Here is a 22,927-nt window from a genome sequence, read left to right as displayed (position 1 = left end):
ATCTTGACTTTTGCCCAGTGGACCCCCACACACAGCCGCAGTCATATCAGTCATAGTTCACTCAGATAAGCAGAATCATCAGGAAGTAAGTAACCAGGAAGGAAGAAAGGAAGTAACACATGTGTGTACAGTGCATGCACACATATGCATAGGTACTGGTATAGACACAGACAGATAACTTTGTTACAGGATTTTTATGTTATAAAATTGTGGGAGCTCATCAGTCTCCATAAAGCTTTTGTCTATAGATCAGGCAGTGGAAAAGCAGAGACTAGTTGGAACCCGTAAGGACAGAGAGAAACCCCTATCAATTCTTGCTGCCGTTGACTTTGCTGGTGTTGATGTCCTGTAGGACAAGCTGGTGCCCTTCATGGCGGAGTTGGCCCAGGAGTCAGAGAAGCCAAAGGAGAATGCAAGAGAAGGAAGAACAGTGGCAGACTTGGCTGCTGCCCCACGCCAACAAGAGGAGCCAGCAGACAACAGCCATGTGTGAGCTACATCATAGCTCTTCCTTCATTTCCACCCTGCACATCTCCCACAGTGTCTCTCTTGGGGCCCATCCTAACCCAAAACAGACAGGGGAAGAAATTCTGGGAACTGTAGCTCAGTCTAGGCAAGTGGACACATTACAAAGCCACCATGCACACACACTCCCTGCTCTCTGCTTTCTTGCATTAAAGGAGCTTCAGCCGTCTATATATAGTAACATGTAATCTTCCATGGCGAAAACCCAGCTCTGCCACACAGTGAGCCAACAGATGCCTACAACAGCTCCTTTGCTCAGGCCCCATGCACCAAAGGTGCCAACATGAATGGAACCTGGTTGCCCCTTTGAGAGGCTACCTGTCTGGAAATATGTGGGGAAAAAGAAACAAAACAGGTAATATTGATACAGGTATTATAACAAGTATTATGATAAGTGGGTGCACCCAGGGGGTAATAGGAGCCTACAAAACTGGCTTGTTCTTCACAGGAGAGCCTTTCTGGAGAATGTGGTGTCTAAGTAGTCTTAAAATTTGAATTCTTAAAGTTTGAAGTAGGAGTTGACTAAGTGAAGAAGTGTAAGTAGAAATTTTCAGGTGAACAGGGCAGAGAATAACTGTTAAAGTTTACGGCACAGGTGGGATGGAGAGATTTACAAACACTAATTGTGGGGGGCTGAGAGTGGAAAGAAAAGATATTGAAGAAGTGGGGGTTGCAAGCTGTGGAGTGTCTATGCATGTTATTTTAGGGAGATTGCACTTTGTCTTCTAGAAACTGAGGAACAATATAAGAGTCAAACACACAAAAATAATGTGGTTATTGAGGTAAATAATTTCCACAATAGCCACCTTAGCAGCCCCTCTTCTTTGCACAGATGTGGTGCTCATCACTTTAAAAAGTGGGGTCTAATTTCCCTCCCTGCAAACCTTGGGCTGGCCAAAACCATGGCTTTACTAAAAGAAGGTAACAAAAAAACAACAGCAACAACAACAAAAAAAAAACGAAGGTAACAGAAACAACATTCCAAGGGTAAGTCTTAAGGCTCCTTACAGCCTCTGCCTAATCTCTGGGATCATTCACCCTTGGGACATGACACCTCTTCTTGGAAGTGAATGCACACACCAGAAGCCCAAACCAGGGGCACCTGGGTGGCTCCGCTGGTTAGGTGTCCACCTTCAGCTCAGGTCATGATCCTGGAGTCCTGGGATTGAATTCCATGTCTGGCTTCCTGATCAGCCGGGGTCTGCTTCTCCCTCTCTGTTTGCCCTTCCCTCTGCTCGTGTTCGTTCTCTCTCTATAAATAAATAAATAAATAAATAAATAAATTCTTAAAAAATAAAAAAAGAAAAAAAACCCAAAGCACAGGGAGATGCCTCACTCAATCACCTTCACTGAACTTCCAACCAAAACCATCATGTGGGTTGTCATCATGAATGAGCTCCCAGCCACATTAGGCCTTCAGAGGACTCCAGTCCCAACTACCATCTGAATGACAGACCCCAGATGAGAACTGTCCCCATTAACTCATAGAATTTGAGAGATAATAAATTTTGTTTGAGATTTCTTTTATTTTTCCTTTAAAGATTTTATTTATTATTTATTTGACAGACAGAGATCACAAGTAGGCAGAGAGGCAGGCAGAGAGAGGAAGGGAAGCAGGCTCCATGCTGAGCAGACACCCCCCCCCCCCCCCCATGCAGGGCTTGATCCCAGGACCCTGAGATCATGACCTGAGCTGAAGACAGAGGCTTTAACCCACTGAACCACCCAGGCACCCCTGTTTGAGATTTCTAAGACCTTATGTTTGTTACGTAGCAACAGATAACCAGAACTATAATTTTTCTATTTGGGAGGGAGGAACTATTAGAATATAGCTTATTTATAGCTTAATATAGCTTATATTGGTGTCAATAGCTTATTGACTTAAAAGAGATAAAATGGAAGTAGGGAAACCTGGTAGAAATCCACTGCCATAGTCAAAGGGAAGGATGAGAGCCTGGATCTGAGACTACAAGTTGGAGAAAAGAAGAAAAGCAGTATTATAGAAACAGGAAGCAAACTTCACAGACTTCACAATAAATGATGAGCAAAGGAGAGAGGAAGAGTCAGGAGTGCTCTGTGTGTCTCTTGTACAGTGGCAGGAAGCTGGGTATCCTGGTTCCAAAGACCTAGAATACTTAAGGATGATCAGGCATGGTGGAGAGAGGAAGATGAGGAGAGATAGACACAGGGTGAATTAGAAGTTACTGTGGTCACCCAGATTGACACGTTCAAAAGGAAGCTTGGTTAGGAATTGGGAACCAGTGCCAAAAACATCTCATAGATGTCACTCATTAAAGACCATGAAAGCAAACAAGATAATTCAAGGAGAGGATATGAAGTGAACTGAGTAATTGGCCAAGGATGCACAGCCTGAGAAAACTTACACCTGCATTCTCTGTCATGGGATAACTTGCATGAACTTGGGCAAATAGCCTGACATTTCTAAGTGTCCACATTTCCACAATGGATTTTAATGTGGTTTTTTAATGAGAATATATAATATTTAATGTAATAATTCTTTCCAAGTACCTAACCTAGAACTTGGTAAAGAGCTAAATAGAAATGGCAGTTGGTTGTTATTAATATTATCATTATGATAATTTGAGTTGCAGGAGATAACCAGCAGAGGTTAGATAAGGTGGTGGAGGTAACCATGAAGGAGACCAAGAACTGTTAAAGAGGTGGGAATAAGACAGAAGGGCCACAGAAGCACAAGAGTTGAGCATTTTGAGAAACAGTGAGTGCAGCAGGCTAACATGTCCTCACTGGGATTGGCGATATTCAGGTTGCTGTGGACCTTGATGCCGGGGGGTGGGGGGTGGTTAATGATGTGGTAGGTTTAGGAAAGCTGGAAAGTGGAATATGAAAACTTGGCAGGATATAAAGAAACAAAGAAATCCTGCCTTTTGCAACATCGTGGATGGACCTTAAAGGTTTACACTAAATGAAATAAGTCAATCAGAGAAAGACAAATACTGTATGATCTCACTTATGTGTGGAATCTCAAAACACAACAAAACAAAACCAAAAAAGCTCATAGAAAAAGGGGTCTGATTTGTGGCTACCAGAGGCAGGGGTGTGGAGGGGAGCACTGAAGGGAGTTGGTCAAAAGGTACCAACTTCCAGTTACAAGACAGATAAATACAAGGGATGTAATGCACAGTGTGATGATTGTAGTTAACAGCACTGTATGATATTCAGGGAAGTTATTAAGGGAGTAAATCCTCAGAGTTCTCTTTACAAAGAAAAACATTTTTTTTCTTTCCTTTTTCTCTTTTTAGTGTCTCTACTATGAGATGATGAACTCATCTCAGATGATGAGCTGAACCTATAGCAGTGATCATTGTATAACACAAGTAAATCAAACCATTGTGCTGTATACCTTCAACTTACACAGTGATGTAAGACAATCATACCTTAATAATGCTGGAAAAGAAATAAAAATAATTTCTAATGAATAAACTAATTTTGGCTGGAAAGAAAAGAAGTGAGGGTAGCCCAAGGAGAATAGCAAGGTGAAGAAAGTTTTTGCTTGATGGATGTTCTTGTTTGCTTCTGTTGTTTACATAATGGGTTTTTTGTTTTTTAAAAAGGAAGAGATGCAAGAAAAAGGGGAAGAAACCTAGACATAGGGAAAAACAGAAAGGGCTTCAGGTACGGATCCTAGACTGAGAACATAATTAAGTCCTGCAGGGGGAGACCTAGAGCACTAACCAGCAAGGAGGTGTCTGGGACTCTGCAGAATTGGGGATGGGTCCCTTTCCTTGACTGACAGCCTTGTGGGAGACTAATTTAGGAGCAGGATTTTAGAAGAGGCAGAATAATATGAAACTTGAAGACTTGGTGGGAGAGGATTTTGCATATTATGAGGGGGTTATGCAAGTATTTCCTTCTTATGGGCTTAACCAGCTGCTTCTGAGCATTGATATTTGCCCTCTGGAGTAAACATGGGGACTGATCCAAGACTTACTACCTAATAGCCATGGCTTATGGGGATAGCATGGTTTACAAAGGCTGGAAAGCCTTCAACTCACCCAGGTGGAGCTAGAGTTAGGAGACCCTGCATCCCTTGCTGGACAGAGAGGTAGGATCAGAAAACATCCCCGACCACAATCCAAACTGAGTGACTCAGACTCAGGGAGATGAACTGCAGGAGTTTTGGGGACCGGTAAAGTGGGTAAAAAGTAGATTCTTCAAAGATGAGTGGATCTCCACGACTAGATACAGTGATGTTCTAGATTAGGTTCCAGTCTAGATAGAATGAGCACATTCCAACCTGTTCCTCCCACTAATGACACCAAAAAGCCCTGGACCAAATTCATAAAGCAACTGACAGAAGACTGAGAAGTTACAGAAAAGAAGATAGACTGTCAAGTGTCTCCCAGGTTCAAGAACCTTTCCAGCAGTGAGTCCCTGGGTTTTATTTGCTCTTTGCTTTGTTTTGTTAAATTTTTCATGTCCTATATATGGCAGCATGAGCTCTGGAGAGGACCACCCAGAAACATCATGGGTACAGAGTTTTAAAAGCCTAAGAAAAGTCTTCTTTCTGTAACCAAAGAACCAAAATTTTCAGCAGGGCAAAAACATATTGACCACATCTGCATATTCTGTTCAGTAGTCACCTGGCAAACAAACAAACAAACAAAGTCTTGCCCCTTCCCCTCCTTACCAGGAGCAACAGGGAGGAGACATGCCTCCTCCTGCAACAAGGAGGTGATATCCTTCCCCTCCCAGCTAGAACACAGTGGGGAAGGTTGTATGGAGGAGAGAACAATAGAGAGTGAGTTTCTAAATTTCTGTATGAAATCCAGGGCAGAAGTGTCAGTGACCTGTACATAAAACAGACAAGGAACAGCACAGCAATGGTTTAAAGGACAGAAAAACTGCATACTGATCTGAAACATCACCCAGCTCCAGGCTGGCCCTGGGGGTTGACACACAGTGGGTCATGCCATATAGCACGGCCAAGGCTTTGACACCGACATCTGAACCACAGCCCACAGAGTAGACCAGGACATCCATTCTCAACCTAAACAGGCTGACTGCCTGCTAAAACAAAGATGTAAGACTCAGAGTCGCCCAGTACTCAGAATGTCTTGGACAGAGTCCAAAATATCAGCCAATGACAATGCTAAAGCAGCCATTATACAAATGTTTTCATTTTCAAGTAATTATAAATCCTTGAAACAAATGAAAAGCTGGAAAGCTACAGCAAACAAATGAAAAGATGAGAGTTCTAAAGACGAAAAAATAGAGTAACCAATTTTTTTTTTTTTTTTATCACTGGATGGATTTGCAACAACTTGAATGGAGCTAGACAGTATAATGCTAAGTGAAATGAGTTTCTGGTTTATGAAATCTAGAATGATTTGGCCACATCTCTCAAAAACCACAAGTCATTTGACCCTGTAATTGTACTTCTGGAAATCTATTATACAGAATAGTTGCATACAGGTGACATGGCAATGTTATTCTTTGCTTTACTGCTTGATGACTAAAAACTAGAAATAATTTAAGGTCCATCTACAGGCTACTGCTTGAATTAATCCTTATATGCGCAAACAATGGGACGTTATAAAATGGTAAAAAAAAAAAAAATGCTAGTATGTTCTGCTTATTGTGCCATGTGAATGCCTTGCCTAGCTGAAAAAAACTAAACTAAAAACAATTACACACACACACACACACACACATCCCAGAAATAGTTCTAATGTCCAATCCCAGGGCTGTATCACAAAGGCCCCTTTATGTCTGGACGCAGTAAACCTATCCAGCATTCCCATGCCGGTGGCTTCGGTATTAGCAGGGATACTGTTTCCTCTCGGGCTGTGTGCGTCGCAGCCTTCCCTGGTCCTGAAGTGGGAAGCAGAGCCCGGAGATCACCAAAGGCACCGGGGAGGATGAAAGCACTTTGCTTCTGAACCCTTTTTCTCCACGGCCTGCGCGCCTGGGGTCCCAAACTTGCCTCCTCCCCACTCCCAGCCCCTCCCTCCTTTCTGCTCATCACACGGTGTCCCCTTGGGCGTTTTGAAAAGACTTTCTTCTTGGCAATGCCATGAGACGGATGATGACCAGGCAGGCACCCAGCTCCCCACTCTCCCGTTGGGGCTTTAGGGTTTCACAGGGAAGCCAGGCAGAGCAAGCAAGCTCTTCCAGGCACCAAGAGCAAAACCTCACAACAGCGGGCTCTTGAGCACCTGCCACGCGGAAGGACTTGCTTTCCTGGCTCAGGAGTTTTGTGTCGGTTTTTGTCAGGGCCCCTCTGCCTCCCGAAGGGCAGAGGTTGAGGATGGGGCGGCGGGGGTGGGGGTCAGGCACGGAGGGTCTCTCCTTAGATTCTCTCTAACCCTTTGCAAAAACTGCAAAGGCCATCACTTTCCATAAGGGGATCAGGTTGCTTTTCTGAAATCGCAGGAGTCACTTTTTCTTCCTGTTAGTTCTGAGCTGGCTTTCCCACGGGGACACATGTGGGCCCCGGGCACAGCTGCTCCCGGCTGTCACTTGGGCTGACACACGCACACAGCTGTTGGAGGAGCGGGCCTCCTTCCCTCTTTGTTCCCTTGAGCTCTTGGTTTAGCTCAGCTTTGAATCCAGGTGACACTCCTTCACGGGCACAGCACAGCCCCCCAGAATTCTCATATGGGGCCGACTCCAGTCACTTAAAGCAAAATCAATCTCACTTGGCCCCTGTTCCCTCAGTGATCTGAAATCATATTTGAAGTTCTGTTTGGTCTCTTTGGAGATGTGCCAATGACTTCAAGGCATGGAGTGAAGTTACATATCAAGACAAGACTTCACTCAGGACTTTTGAAAAGTGATTCTCACTTAGGAATAATATACGATATGAATTTAATAATCTGCTATGCTACTTTGGTTGTTTTGTGTGTGTTTTATTGTTTTGTTTTGCTTTGGTTTTTTTCTCTCAAGGAAGTGAGTGGGATACTTACAGTAGCAAAAGAAACCTCTGGCCGTGGATGTGATCAATGGACCGTGTTTTTTTTTTTTTTTAAGTATACAAACTATTATCAATAGTGAGTTTCGAAAGAACAAAATGTGGGAGTTCTTGGATGTTCTGCTTGTGATGTTGACTACATAAATGTTTTTAAGAAATCTCTCTCCATCACTTGTTCACTTGAAAAAATGAAGAAAAAAGTTCTTACTATAATGAAATTAATGGGCAAAATATAGTCTTTAAGAAAGAACAAAAACCTACTTGTCTGTTTTCCTCATTCTGACCACAATTACATAATTAATTATCAAGCTCAATACATTCCTCCTTCTGTAATCGATTAGTGACTCTCACATTTTAAAATTTATCTTAAATTATAAAATCATTATATTGATACATTTGTATAAAACATTTATAAAATAGAGAACAGCCCATGGTCCTGTTTAACCCACTTCTCTGTAAAATAATGCAGCATATAGCCTTCAAGACTTTTTTATGTGCATATAAAACATACAAATATTTATATTATATTCAACTATAAATAAATGTAGAGGTATGTAGTTTAATTTTATGATTATCTTTTAGATATATGCAATTATATTGTACCTATAATTCCATAATTTGATTTTTAACTTAACGTCTTGGTGATTTTTCCACATCAATACACGTAACTTTACCTCAGTCTTTGGAACTGTTATGAAGTATTTCATTGTGTGTATCTACCATATTTTATTAACTCCTCTCCTATATATTTACACAATTTCCATTTTTCCTTATTACAAATAATGCTTCCATGGACATCCTTCTACAAGAGCATTTGTCTAAATCCTAGCTATACCTAGATATAGAATTGTTTGGTCAAATGGACTGCAGGTTTTTAATTTTAAAAGATACTGCTTAATAGTAGTAGTTATATCTAAATACTACATGCTTGACGATATTAGCTCAGTCCTCATAACTATGATATAGGTACTATCATTGCCGCTACTTAGAGCTGTGAAAACTGAGGCACAGAGAGGTCAATTAACTTGTCTAAGGTCACACAGCAAGTAACAGTGGTACCAGAATTCATACCGGGCATCTCGCTCCAGAATCTATGTTCTTAGCACAACAGTAGGCTGCCTCTCTGGAACATGTAACCATACAAACATATCATATACTAAAGCTAGATACAAAAATAGAAGTTAAAAGAAATTATATAAACTAGTTAATATTTTATTTTGCTTAATAGTCATATTTTTTCTTTTAATAGTACCATTATTAATAGTAATATTTTTGTGAGAATAAGTAATGGAATATGCTCCCTTTTTAAAAAATTTGACTCTGTGCTTTATGATACAGACATTCAAAATTCTGTGCTAACTTCAGTTTATTGTCTGTCACAGCTGAAATTGTTATCCCACAAAGATACAATCAAAGGGAAGAAATACATGCTTGACCTCACTGACTAAATCCTGATACTCATTTTTAAACCCCATCCACCAATTAATCATAGTCTTTTCTTAAAATTTGACTAAAAAATGTTCATTTTCCCTGAATGTCAATGTGTTCTCCCTATGAAGTAATCAGAATGTATCAGATTTTTTTGGGTATTTTTAATAAATTGGATCGAAAAGTTTGGTAACTTATTTTCAAGTCCTTCAAGTCCTTCCCTCGTTTCGTTGTAAATGCGAGTCATTTCCTTACTGAGAGGTGGAGTCTTTTCTTCTACACTCCCTTGAATCTTGACCAATATGTGACTGCTTTAGTCAACTGGATATTGATAAATATTGACTTCTGAGCCTTAGTCATAAGAAAACTTTGGACTTTCATCCGTTTCTCTTTCATAGAACATTCGCTCTGGGAAAAGGCAGTCACTGGGTAAAACACAGTACCCAGAGATTTGCAGGTTGGGAGGAAACCCAGACAATTCATGTGGGTAGGGAAGCCATTCCCCAACACTGCCGGCCAACCTTGCCCAGACACCAGACCCGTGAATCCAAAAATCTTCAGGTGACTTCATCCCCAGGGGCCTTGTGAGTACAGACTGTGTGACAGATCCCCAAGTGACAACCATACAGTTGAGCCTGTCTATACCCAGAACTGTAAGTGATAATATTAAATTAGTCACCTAATCCTGGAGTAGTTTGTTATGCAGCAATATTATCCACATAAGAAACAGTAGAACAGGGGCACCTGGGTGGCTCAGTAGGTTAAGGCTCTGCCTTTGGCTCAGATCGTGATCTCTGGTTCCTGGGATAGAGCCCCGCATCGGGCTCTCTGCTCGGTGGGGAGCCTGCTTCCCCATCTCTCTCTGCCTGCCTCTCTGCCTACTTGTGATCTCTCTCTCTCTGTCAAATAAATAAATAAAATCTCAAAAAAAAAGAAGAAAGAAAGAAAGAAACGGTACAACAGGATTCTACTGGACTGCCACATGTGGAAGACTTTTCAATGGATTAGACTCATCTTATTTTCATGTTTTCATTCAAGTGTGCAGACCCAGCAGTTTTTTATGGTTGCACTTATAAAGTTTTTAAAAAGTCACAGTAATAAGAAATATTTTCAAACATTTGTTTGCAAAATGTTCTTTCTGCAACAGTTTCTATTTTAAAAAGCATTTTTTAACAACTTGTTGTTTAAAATGTCACTTTTCCTAATAGGAGCAGATTACAGTTTTTCCCCCAAAATATCTACCAAGTGGCCTACTACTAATCATGGCTGTCATCATAGAAAAAGTCAATTTTAAAAATTTTTATTGTGAAACAGTTGTGAGAACAATACAAAGAACGCTTGTATACGCTTCACATAGATTTCCCAACTATTCTCATTTTACGTTTGTTTTATCAGTCTCTGTAAATATGTATACCTATTATTTGTCTTATGATGGGATCCAGTTGCAGACAGAATCTACTTTATATCTAAATGCATCTAAATACTTTACATAAATTCTTCAATGCATAATCCCTATGATATTATGATATTATATAAATACTTTACATAAATTCTTCAATGCATACTCCCTATGATATTCTTTTACAAAATCAGAGACCAATGATCACACCAGGAGCTCAACACTGATAACACACTATTATCTAATCTACACGCTTTATTCATATCACCAATTACTCTAATGTCATTTGGAAGGAAAAAAAAAAATCTCACCCAGGGTTCATCCAGAATCACACCCGGCAAGCATTTACTTGAAAGCTTCTTCTGTCTCTTAATCTGCGGCAGTTTCTTAGTCTTCATTTCTCCCCAATGACCTTGATATGTTTTAAGAAGTTAAACAATTTGGATTTGTTTTCTTTTGATTAGAATCAGGATATGCATTGCTTTTCTTTTTTCTTTGCACAGAAGTTTTCATTCATCTTATCAAGAAGTACCTGATGTTATTTGTTTTCTATAATTATGAGTCTGTTTCTGCTTTTTGTTTGCTTGTTTATTCCTTTGTTTTGTTTTTTTAAAATTAGAATATAAAATATAAAATTTAAAATATAGAATATAAGAATAAATATAAGTGAGATCATATGACATTTATCTTTCTTTGTCTAACTAATTTTACTTAGCACGATACCCTCTAGGTCCATCCATGCTGCTGCATGAAAAGCCTGTTTAAAAGGGGTAGAAAGATCTGCAAGAGATTCAGGAAAAGAGTGATTATGTGGGAAATGACATCCAGAATAAGAGATTTGAATGAGCAGCTGAAAGAGACATGAGGGATGGGGGAGGGAAGAGCAGCTCAGACATAGCTTTAGGTAAGTGTCCAGTAAGGACACTAGAGGATTGGTTGGTTTCAGGTAAGCTATTTTTGTTAATAACCAAACAGCAATAAGTCCCTTCTTGAAAACTGAATGTGTATTACAAGACCGTCTTAATGCTTTCCCTACCTCGTCTTACCTAATTCATGTAATAACCTTGTGAGGAAGACATTCAATCCCCATTTTACAGATGGAGAAAATGAGGCTCCGAGAGGAAAGAGATATGCCCAAGTAGAGCTAGATGAAAATACCTCAGAAGCCCTCACCAGTAAACACTATGCTTCTAGGCTGAGGCCATGCCTACATTACATTGATAGTCAATGAGCAGTAGAATGAAATGCAACCAATGGAGTTTTTAAAAAGTTAAAAACAATCCTCTCTTCTATAAAAATGCCCAACAATGAATGGCCAAAGGCTCTGAGACAGATTACTTGATTCTGGTATCAAACTAGAAGAAACTCATTCTCCTATCTTGCAAAATGCATAAAGAGGCCAAAAACCAAAGTTTTCAACTCTGTTTAAATACGCAAATAAATCTTGTGGCAATATCATCCATGTGACTGGGTCTTAAATAAGCATGAGTTCATTGTTTAAGAATAAATAACGAGTTAAAATTATTTTTACAAGTATAAATTGGTCACAATCATCTTCTTTGGTCAGCGGTCTAAAAATCTTGAGCCAAAAGCTTTATGTTACTAAAGATTAAATTCCTTCCCTTGCAGGCCAAGGATCAAAATATATTGTGTTTTTATTTGGATAGTCTGGGAGTATTGAATTTGTCCTTTTCTTATCATTAACATTCATCTCTCTGGATCCTCCACTTCTCTTTGAACTTGGGAAACAGGAATTTGATAGCATACAGTATTTAAATCAATTAAAACAAGAATCCAGACAGAACCAAGTAATTCTGGGAGTTAACTGTAATAACTCTTTCATCTCAATAAAGTTCAGTTCAGTTGTTTATTTGGACAATGACCAGCATCAACACTAACTTTCCAGGGTGCATAAATGTGTTTTCCTACATTTACTAATACTATGTTCTACTTTCCAAAGACCAGAAATGAACCAAAGGGATACAGACATTGCTGACAGAAGAAAAAAAAAAAATCTTTATTTTAGCATTTAGAAATTTAAACTCACTTTATAAGATGCTCTCTAAATCTTCTCTTTGACTCAGCACAGTTTGCATATAGTATGTGTTCAACAAATTTGTTTGACTTATGCTCTGGTCATGGCTGTGAGTGATTGCAGCTAGACATTAAATAAAACAATTTCTCCAGAGAGGGAATGATGTTGCCAGATGTCAACAATAAGGCAAAAAGGAGTTCTCAAAGGTTCATTTGATCTGACTGTGACTTGATCTGGTTTTGTGTGATCTGAAAAGTGCAAAAAAGTGAACAATAATAAAAATAATCACTCATATTTCAACACAGAATTTCTTTATTTTTTTATTAAATATTTTATTTATTTATTTATTTGTTTGTTTGTTTGACAGACAGATCACAAGTACCAGAGAGAGAGAGGAGGAAGCAGGCTCCCCTCTGAGCAGAGAACCCGATGTGGGGCTCAATCCCAGGCCTCTGAGATCATGACCTGAGCCGGAGGCAGAGGCTTAACTCACTGAGCCACCCAGGCGCCCCACAACCCAGAATTATTAATCGCTATTAATGTTTAACATAATTGCTGCTAATTTTTTCCCTATTTAGATAGATCATTTTAAAGATCATATAAGTTATATGGTTATAACATTTTCTTTTAAAGAAATAATTAGATCCTTTTAAATCAAGCTGAGGGGCTTTGGACCTCCATCCCTGTCCTAGGCTCCTCCCCCTCACACACTTGATTTGTTTCTCTCCTTTTCTTTAACGCAGGATTTTTTTGGACTTCTGCTTTTATTCCTTCTTTCCTCTCCTCCTTTCCTTCCTATAGTCTCTATACTATAGTCTCCACTACCTATAGTCTCCAAGTCCATCCATTGCCTAGTGTTGTTACACTCTAATGAGCTCCTGTGGCTCTGTAATAAAGTAAGGACCTCCTACTATGAATCAGGAGAAACATCTCACTATATACTGATAGAGACATAATAAAATGTATCCTTACAGTCTGTAGGAAGCAAATTCTCCTTGATTTGGAGCTTCAGAGATTTGATATGTTGGATCGAATCCCCTTTACCATAACTGCCCTTTTAGATGGCTTCGAAGAGTACGTATTCCAATGATCTAAATAAGAACAAGGCACATACAAAAGGCCAGCATAGCATGGGGGGAGAAAAAATCAAAGAGAGACTTTATTCCTTAGACCAAAAGGAAATCCGTTTCCTATCCTGGATCTGTGACTTTGATGGCTCCAAGCCAGTGGTCCATTTCCTATTTTAAGAGTCTTTGATATCGCCAGAGTTCTTATTATGAGAGAAATAAAATAATACATGCAGATGTACCTTATGAAAAAGAAAACCCTGTATAAATGTGTGTGGTTATTTTTATGAATTACGCTGTCAGCCCTTCCTCACCAAGAGCACAAGTTTTTACCTTCTTGTTTTTACTGTAGATTAAAAAAACAAAAAACAAAACCTTGCAAGAAATGTTTTCAAGCTGAAGAGAAGTGGCAGCTGCCAGGACTAAAAGTGCTATGAATACTTTTCTGAAACAAGTAGCAATGAGAACCTCTTTAAAGAACAATCACTCCACCTAAAGCCCTTCTCACTAAACACTGCCTGGCAGATTCAGATAATTCATTTTTAGTTTTGTTAAAGTAATTATGAATCTTATATTTTTTAAAGACTCACAGCAAACTCTTATGTAGAGAGATCAAAATGGTGAGATTAGTATTAGAATTATGAATTAGGTTAATAAAATTTTACTTGCTTTTGTGTGGGAGATCACAGTCCTTGGCAAGGAAGTGACAGCTGATCAATGGTTACTGAATAAATATATTTTATTTTGTAATAAACTGACCTAACAAGGGTCCAGATACCTATGTATTAATAATTGATGGTTTTAATACTTAATCATTTAAATATATTATAAGCTCATCTTTGCAACTCCTTCCAGTCCAATGTCTGGCATACAATAAGTATTTATGAAATATAAACTAGTGTAAGGCACATCAAGCCACTACAATCTTGTTGCCATTCCCAGTTAATTTTATCTCTTGCCTCTACAAAATTCTATTCTTTTATGCTTGTGATGATGGACGATATGGAAATATCCAGGATTAGAACATGAACTCCAGTGGACCTTTGTTATTTATGGACAGATTTCAGGAATTCCAGTTGTCTCCTGGTTGGCTTGTACTTAAAAGGAAACTCTAACTCAGTGTGTAAGAAGAATTTCAGGCAAGAGTAATTAGGAAGTTAAAGCTCACCTATAAAACAAATGATTTATTCATGTCTAGTGAGAATTTACACTATTTAAATTCTTTTTCAGATAAAAAAAGTAATTACATGAGATGAACCCTTGGGAAATAGAGCCTTGCCTTGATGAGTTGATATTCTGTCTCATCTGCATCATTGCTTGAAGAAAAAAATAAAAGTTGAACTAAAAGGTAATGCTTTGAAAAAGTAACCTAGTGACGTGGACCATTCAATATCAAAGTTATAACATGGAGTAGGATATATGGAAACCCTGGGAGTATCTATGAACCCACACATCGCTCCAGGTGATTACTTATTAAGGACACCTCTCCATACTGCTGAGGTATAATTAGTTGTCTTTTTTTTTTTTTTTAAAGATCTCTTTATTTATTTGCAGGGGGAGGACCAGAGGGAGAGAGAGAGAGAGAGAGAGAGAGACTTAAGTAGACTCTGTCTGAACATGGAGCCCATTGTGGGGCTCTGTCTTAGTACCCTGAGATCATGACTGGAAACCTGTTGTCAGAAGCATAACTGACTGTGCCACCCAGGTGCCCCTAGTTGCGTTTTGTTGTTGTTGTTGCCCAACTCAAAGTAGACACACTGAAGAAGAACATGGTTGAAAAGATGGGCATGAAGGAAATTTAGAAGCATTTATATGTTCAGTAAATGGGGGTATGTAGGTACATTGAAAATAGATGCAAAATACTTTTCAGTCTCCAGCAAATAAAAAGCCTTGTGAATTATCTGTCATTGAGATAATTCATGAGACTATTATCCCAGGGAAGGAGGGGTAGATATTCCTTCAATAAAGGGATGATGGGGCGGGTGCCTGCGTGGCTCATTTGTCAAGCATCTGTCTTTGGCTCAGGTCATGATCCCAGGGTTCTGGAATTGAGCCCCACTTGGTCTCCCTACTTGGCGGGAAGGCTGCTCCTCCTTCTTCCACACTCCCTACTTGTGTTCCTTCTCCTCTATGTCTCTCTCTATCAAATAAATAAATAAAATCTTTTTTTAAAAAAAAGAGAGAGCGAGATCATACTACTTCTTCCATTCACAAAGTTGATTATTCTGGATTCATAGGAAGACAATATTGCTAAAAGTGAGTTTTTTTATTGAGAATTATTTTTTCCTCTGAATTCCCCCTTATGTATTTTTATGTCTTTCCTTTAATAAATATCTCCATTATATCCTGGTCCTAGTCTACTCAGAAAACAGAGTTTTTATGTGGACATAGGAGGATGAAAAAGAGGATAATGAAGAAGGGAAGAACTGACCCAAGACAAAAAAGTCTCTTCACTAGAGAAGATGTACAGGATAGGCTGGAGGAAATAGAGAGATAGAAAACATAAGACTTGACTGAGAAGTCAGCCAGAGTCCTGGACAGTCCTAGGCTCAGGCAAAGAGAGTGTGAAACAAGAGAATCTCTGATGGAAATCTTGGACAGATGAAGGGCAATCTGAGAACATCCAGACTGGGGTTCTACTTTCTTATAAAAACCAACATGGCACAAGCATGGTACAATAGCAAGGGCAATACGGGATTTCTAAACAGATGGGCCTAAAATGGCATTTCCAAGTCGCCCTGCACTGCATGAGGGCTCCAGCAGTTTCTACGAGTATTGTAGATGGTGCATAAAAGATAGCTAAAGGGAAAGGCTAGCTAGCTTGCCGAGGAGAACTACCACAGTGGAGCAAAGAAACCACTAGGGCTCTAGTATGGTGTGCCTACACCTAGGACTATATGGCAGACTTGGCAAGACCTTGACAAGAAAGAAGGTTAGGCCCAACTTGGGGAGATGGACAGATTCCCAGGAACAATCAACATGGCACCTTATCCATGAGGAGAGAAGGGACCTTAACTTATCCTACCTACACATGCTTCAGCTGCCAGTGCCCAGTAGAACCAGACAGCATCATTTCCTTATTATCTGGCCCCACTGTATTAAAAATTTGTGAAGACCAAATATGCAGTGTTCAGACTTCTGCCTTCCCAGCTCTTACTGCCAGAAGGTAGCGAGAATACCCTGTTCCCCAACCCCACACACACAGCCTCCGGTTTCAGAGATGGAAGAGAGGAGGAAAGAGAGGAACCATCCGAATAGAGATGTAACCTTGAACTGAACTTGAATTTAAACCAAAAAAGATTGAGTTACCTTCAGTTTGGCAAGTTTACATTAGCTGGAAGACGCCAGAGGAAGATGAGCTCCGTAATAGAAAACAAACAAATAAATAAATAAATATTTAAAAATAAAGTTATAGTTTTTGCACATAGAAGACTCAATGCAAAAATTTCAATGCCGTTGCCTTACTTTTAGAGGTCAGCTTTCTCCCTGGTACTGAGAAAGATTCTGGCCTTCTCTTCGCCAAGGCAACTGGAGCTTTATGTCACAAAGTCTCCCTCAGGCTGTCTAGGGTTATCTCAACCTAACCAGCTTTTGTTTTTCCACCTTGTTGCTTTAACCTTTGGTCCTGGGACCCTTAGGCCTGATCAAAACTGAGCCCTAGCCCTTCTGGTACTTCAAGTTACAACTCACACTTTGTCCCCGTTCCTAAGAAGTTCTGTTCTCCCGGCTCTAATAAACACTGTGTCGAATTAGATTCTCTGTCATTGAGGGCAAAAGCTATGCCATCGTCATCCATATTCTAAGTTCTTAATAAAAAGGTTTGCACATAATTATGTGTTCACATGTTTTTACCCATACAAAAAAAGGTTTCTTATAGGTTGGACACACACACACACACACACACACACACACACACCACTTTTCCCTCTACCCCTCTATTCACACTGGGTATTAAAAGTGGGCCTATTTCAAATTGTATTTAGATAGTTGACATAGGCATTACATCTAAACCAAGAATTTTAAGGGCCTAAGAGTAAGCTAGTTTGATTACCATTATTACTGATAATATGTCGGTTGTTCTGGGACTTGGGCATAGCTGCACACAGTTCTTGTTTTTCTGCTGCAATCAATGCCTAGCTAGCTACATGACACCAACAGTAAGTTTGTAAGTAATTAGTGACAAAGCTTTCTTTTGTTGTCTTTCAATAGAGCAAAATCCTGGGGCTAATTCTACCATTAGGTACATAGGATATCACTTCCTGAAAATATACAAATGTGAGGGTTTTTTCTTGTTTTTTTAGTACAACAAAGTGAGAAATACTATGGCAGAAAAAGCCTCCAGAAATATGGGTGATTTATGTCTCAGGAATGTGTGTGAAGAACTAGGGGACAGGTTTCCTCAGAGAGCTGCTAAACCCAGCAAGCTGCAGCTAGCCGCCTTTTAGCAACTAGATCCCAAAACCTTCTACCTGCATGCATGCATCTTAAGTTTCCCGATGCTACATCAGCTCTGGGCACAAATGAGGTCACATCAACAAAATCGTCCATATTTCACCCAAACAGCCCTCTCCTTCACACTATATTCATTCTCCATAAAAAGTTCCCCAAAATATTTCTGACATAATCCAGGGTGGCTAGGATGAGCTTACAAACAAGTCTGGTCAGATGTTTCTTGACAACCCCCAGGCACTGCTGTCACTTGCTGCACAAAGAGTGACTCCTACCAAATCCACTGCCCCTCTGAAGACAGTCCGCCTCCTCGTGAGGCGGCGAGCACAGAGACTCCACTCCACCTCTGCCCACCTTCTCTGTGCCTCATAACCCGCTTGCTCCCACTTTAGAAGATGCACTCAGAGCCAGACGACTTCCTTTCTCACCGAGTGCACATGTTTATTCCTTAAGGAGACACAAACCAATGTCATAAACAGATTTTAGTCAAAATCACTTTTTTAGTTTGTAATGATGTGAACTTTTTCTTAGGATCCAAGGGATAGAGGAGTCCAAGGGATTGGGTGTGTGGCGGAAATAAGTGACAGACAGCATTGGACCAGAATAGCCCTTAGCCTTAACTGAGGCTTCGCCATCATCAAGACAGACTTCCAAATGACTTATCACATCAATTCACCGGGAAGCTCTGACAAATAAAATGTTCAGCTCAACTCAGGCTGATTCCCTGCTACACGTTATTTAGGGAGACGTGCATGTTCCTTCCAAAGATAATCTACAGATAGAAAATAAAACCCAAACTGAGCATTTAAGCAATAAACATCAAAAGTGTGTTGGTCAAGACCACAATGAGACACCATCTTGCATCCATTAGGATAGCTAATATAAATGAAAAAAATAAAAAGGAGAAAAGGAAATAACAAGTGTTGGAGAAGATGTGGAGACACTGGAACACTTGTGCACTATGGGTGGGAATGTAAAATGGTGCAGCTTCTATGGAAAACAGTATGGCAGCTATTAAAAAAAATAGCAATTCCAATTTTGCATATGTACCCAAAAGAATTGAAAACGGATGTTTATTCCCTTATGTTCATAAGGGCATTATTCATGGGAATCAAAGGATAGAGGCAACCCAGTGACCATCAGCAGATAAATGGATAAATAAAATGGGATATATATATTCAGTAGAATATTATTCAGCCTTTAAAAAAGGAGGGAAATGCTGACATCATGGAGGAATCCTGAGGACCTCATGCTGAGTGAAATAGGTCAGTCACCAGTTAGGCATCTACCTCTAGCTCAGACCATGATCCTTGGGTCCTGGGATCGAGCTCTGAGTTGCATCAGGCTCCCTGCTCAGTGGGGAGTCTGCTTCTCCCTTTCCCTCTGCCCCTCACCCAGCTTGTGCCCTCTCTGTCTCTCAAATAAATAAATAAAATCTTTAAAAAAGATAAAAAATAAAAAGAGTTGTGTGGATAGATGGTGTGATAGTTGCACAACGGGGTGAATATACTTCATGCCACTGAACTATATGCTTAAAAATGGTTAAGAAGGAGGGGATGGGGAACTGGGCGATAGACATTAAGGAGGGGATGGTTTGGTAGGGCTGCTAGTCATGTTTTGCTTCTTGATCAGGGTACTGATTATGTAGGTGTGTTCACTTCGAAAAAAGAATCAAGCAGCACACTTAAGATTTGTGTACTTTACAATGTGTATGTTATGCTTCAATAACAAGATTATTTTTGAAAGTCTTTTTTTCACTGACAACAGTGTAACACATAGACACATGCCCACACAAAAACACAAAGGCAAAGCAGAGAGCTAAAGCAGATTTTCATGTCAAAAGTGAAAGCCCATGCTCAGGAGACAAAGCCACTCCCAGTAGAGAATGTTTCTTGTGGTATTTAGGTCAATATATCAAAATAACCAGCCAATATACTACCTATTTCTTGATGCCAACCACCTTTATATATTTTTTGTTTTAATATTATGAAAATTGAGAATTTATTTTTCTATTTTTTAAAATTATATTTTTTTCAGTGTTCCAGAATTCGTTTTTTATGCACCACACCCAGTGCTCCATGCAGTATGTGCCCTCCATAATACCCGCCGCCAGGCTCACCCAACCTCCCAGCCCCCATCCCCTCCAAAACCCTCAATTTGTTTCTCAGAGTCCACAGTCTTTTATGGTTTGTCTCCCTCTCCGATTTCCCCAAACTCACTTTTCCTCTCCATCTCCCAATGTCCTCCATGTTATTCCTTATGCTCCCAAGTAAGTGAAACCATATGGTAATTGACTCTCTGTGCTTGACTTATTTCACTCACCGTAATCTCCTCCAGTCCTGTCCATGTTGCTACAAAAGTTGGGTATTCATCCTTTCTGATGGAGGCATAATACTCCATAGTGTGTATGGACCACATCTTCCTTATCCATTCGTCCATTGAAAAGCATCTTGGTTCTTTTCACAGTTTGGCAACGGTGGTCATTGCTGCTAAGAACATTGGGGTACAGAAGGCCCTTCTTTTCACTACATCTGTATCTTTGGGGTAAATACCCAATAGTGCAATTGCAGGGTCCTAGGGTAGCTCTATATGTAATTTCTTAAGGAATCTCCACACTGTTTTCCAAGGCAGCTGCACCAACTTGCATTCCCACCAACAGTTTAAGAGGGTTCCTCTTTCTCCACATCCTCTCCAACACTTGTTGTTTACTGTCTTGTTGATTTTGGCCATTCTAACTGGAGTAAGGTGGTATCTCATTGTGGTTTTGATTTTTATCTCCCTGATGGTTAATGATGAACATTTTTTCATGTGTCTGTTAGCCATTTTTATGTCTTCTTTGGAGAAGTGTCTGTTCATGTCCTCTGCCCATTTTTTGAAGTGATTATCTGTTTTGCATATGTTGAGTTTGAGGAATTCCTTATAGATCTTGGATATCAGCCCTTTTTCTGTAGTGTTTTTTTATCATAAGTCAAAGAATTTTTTTATTAGTTTCAGAAGTAGATGCTAGTGATTCATCAGTTGCCTATAACACTGAGTGGTCATGACATCAAGTGCCCTCTTTAGTGCCCATCACCCAATTATCCCTTCACTTCATCCACCTCCCTTCCAGACTGCCTAAATTTTTTGAAACTCTGATTTCTACTTTGATCAGATTTTAAGGCAAGAATCAAATACTTTCTTGAATTAACAACATTTCTCCCTCCAGCGCCTGCCCCCTCCAATTATTAGCTGGAAAATGCTTTATCCTTTATGCATTCCAAGGTATCAAGAGATTGGGCAGCCTCAACAGTTCTTATCATTAAACTGGTCCCAGATTATTTAAAAATGCAATGATTATATGATATTATTAGTAATTTGCTTTTACTTAAATTAGTGTAATATGTTTTAATACCTTTTTATTACTACTTTAGATGTGCTTGCAAAATATGACATAAGTAGCAAATCATATAATAAGCTCCAGGTACTCATTCAAAAATTAAGTCAGGGACCATCTCATTTTGTCTATACCCTCCCACATTCCCTGACCCCAGGGTTATTTTGAAGCAAATCCCAGACATTATATGATTTCATCTCTACATTGTTGCTCTAAGATTTCAAGAATAGGGCATCTTAGTGCTGGCAGGGGTCCTCCACTGCGGTGCTGCCTCAGTGGAACAGGGACTCCCATGAGGTGTGCAGGGTCCTGTGCTCATGACGGTGGCATGCTGCACACTTAAGGTGACAGATTTGTTGAATTCCTAAACAATAAACTTAAGGGAAGTATGGAAAATTGCGGAGAAAAGATCACCGTCACTTTAAATGTTAGAAAGAGCATCTCACCAACATTTTTTGGGGAGAAGGAGCCCTCCCAAGGACAGAAGGTTGAAGACATAGAGACTGAGTTGACATCCACTCCCAGTTTTGTGACTGAAGTTATAAAGAATGGTGGTAAGAAGTCCCCTGTGCTGGACTGTCACTATCCAGAAGATGAGTTTGGACTAGAAGAGGAGGACAGGAATGGCATTTCTCCATCATGGAAGTGAGCTTTCAGTCCACTGGTGAGTCTGAATGGAAGGGCATGACTTACACACTCAACACCGATTCCCTGGCCTGGGCCTCCTATGACCACCTAATGGATTTGCTAGTGGACCACAGGGTGGTGAATAACACTTTTGCGGAACTCAGCCCTGGAGCCCCAAGAATATGTTATTCTTCTTGAAGACAGTAATAGTTTTGTCAAGAACTAGTAAAGCAGATAAGATGGGAAATACCTTCATTTTATGGCGACAGAATTATGTATTATATTAATAATATATTATGACAGGGCGCCTGGGTGGCTCAGTGGGTTAAGCCGCTGCCTTCGGCTCAGGTCATGATCTCAGGGTCCTGGGATGGAGTCCCACATTGGGCTCTCTGCTCAGCAGGGGCCTGCTTCCCTTCCTCTCTCTCTGTGATCTCTTCCCTTCCTCTCTCCTACTGTGATCTCTCTCTGTCAAAATAAATAAATAAAATCTTTTAAAATATATATATATATATATTATGACATATAAATAATAAGATATATAGTGTCACATATTAACATACAATGATGTAATTAATTAATACATTATATATTAATATATTGGTATATATTAGGCCATTATGTGTACATATGTGCATATAATAATGGTATTACATGTCATATATAACAATATAAAATAACTATATCTACAATACCACTATGATAAAATATGTAATTTTTTACTATTACCAAATATACCTTCTGTGTTCACATTTCCCTAGTCGCTTCATAAATGTTTTTTGTTTTATAGTTTACTGTTTGAATCAGGACCGTAATAAAGGCAATGGGTTGCAGTGGGTTGAAAATGTCCCTAAGTTTCTTTTACCTTACCTCTCGATCTCCTTTATCCTCCTTTGCAATTTATCTGTTGACACACCCAGATCATTCACCAGATTTTCGCAGTCTGGATTTTGCTCCTTGCACCCCTGTCCTGTCTTTTAACGGATTTATCTCTCTCCTTGTTTCCTGTAAACTGATCGCTAAACCCAGAGGCTTGCACAATTCAGGTTTGCATCCTGACAAGAACCATGGG

At 39.7% G+C, this 22,927-nt stretch overlaps 1 pseudogene; it reads left to right on the top strand.

Annotated features, from left to right (window-relative positions):
• The first annotated feature begins 21,556 nt into the window (after positions 1 to 21,556).
• On the top strand, positions 21,557 to 22,081 carry LOC132025153 (complement component 1 Q subcomponent-binding protein, mitochondrial-like; annotated as a pseudogene).
• The last annotated feature ends 846 nt before the right edge of the window (positions 22,082 to 22,927 follow it).

The sequence above is a fragment of the Mustela nigripes genome, chromosome 9, assembly GCF_022355385.1.
Source record: "Mustela nigripes isolate SB6536 chromosome 9, MUSNIG.SB6536, whole genome shotgun sequence".
Lineage (NCBI taxonomy): Eukaryota > Metazoa > Chordata > Mammalia > Carnivora > Mustelidae > Mustela > Mustela nigripes.
The sequence above is the reverse complement of the archived record's forward strand: the minus strand, read 5'-3'. Positions and strand labels throughout refer to the sequence as shown.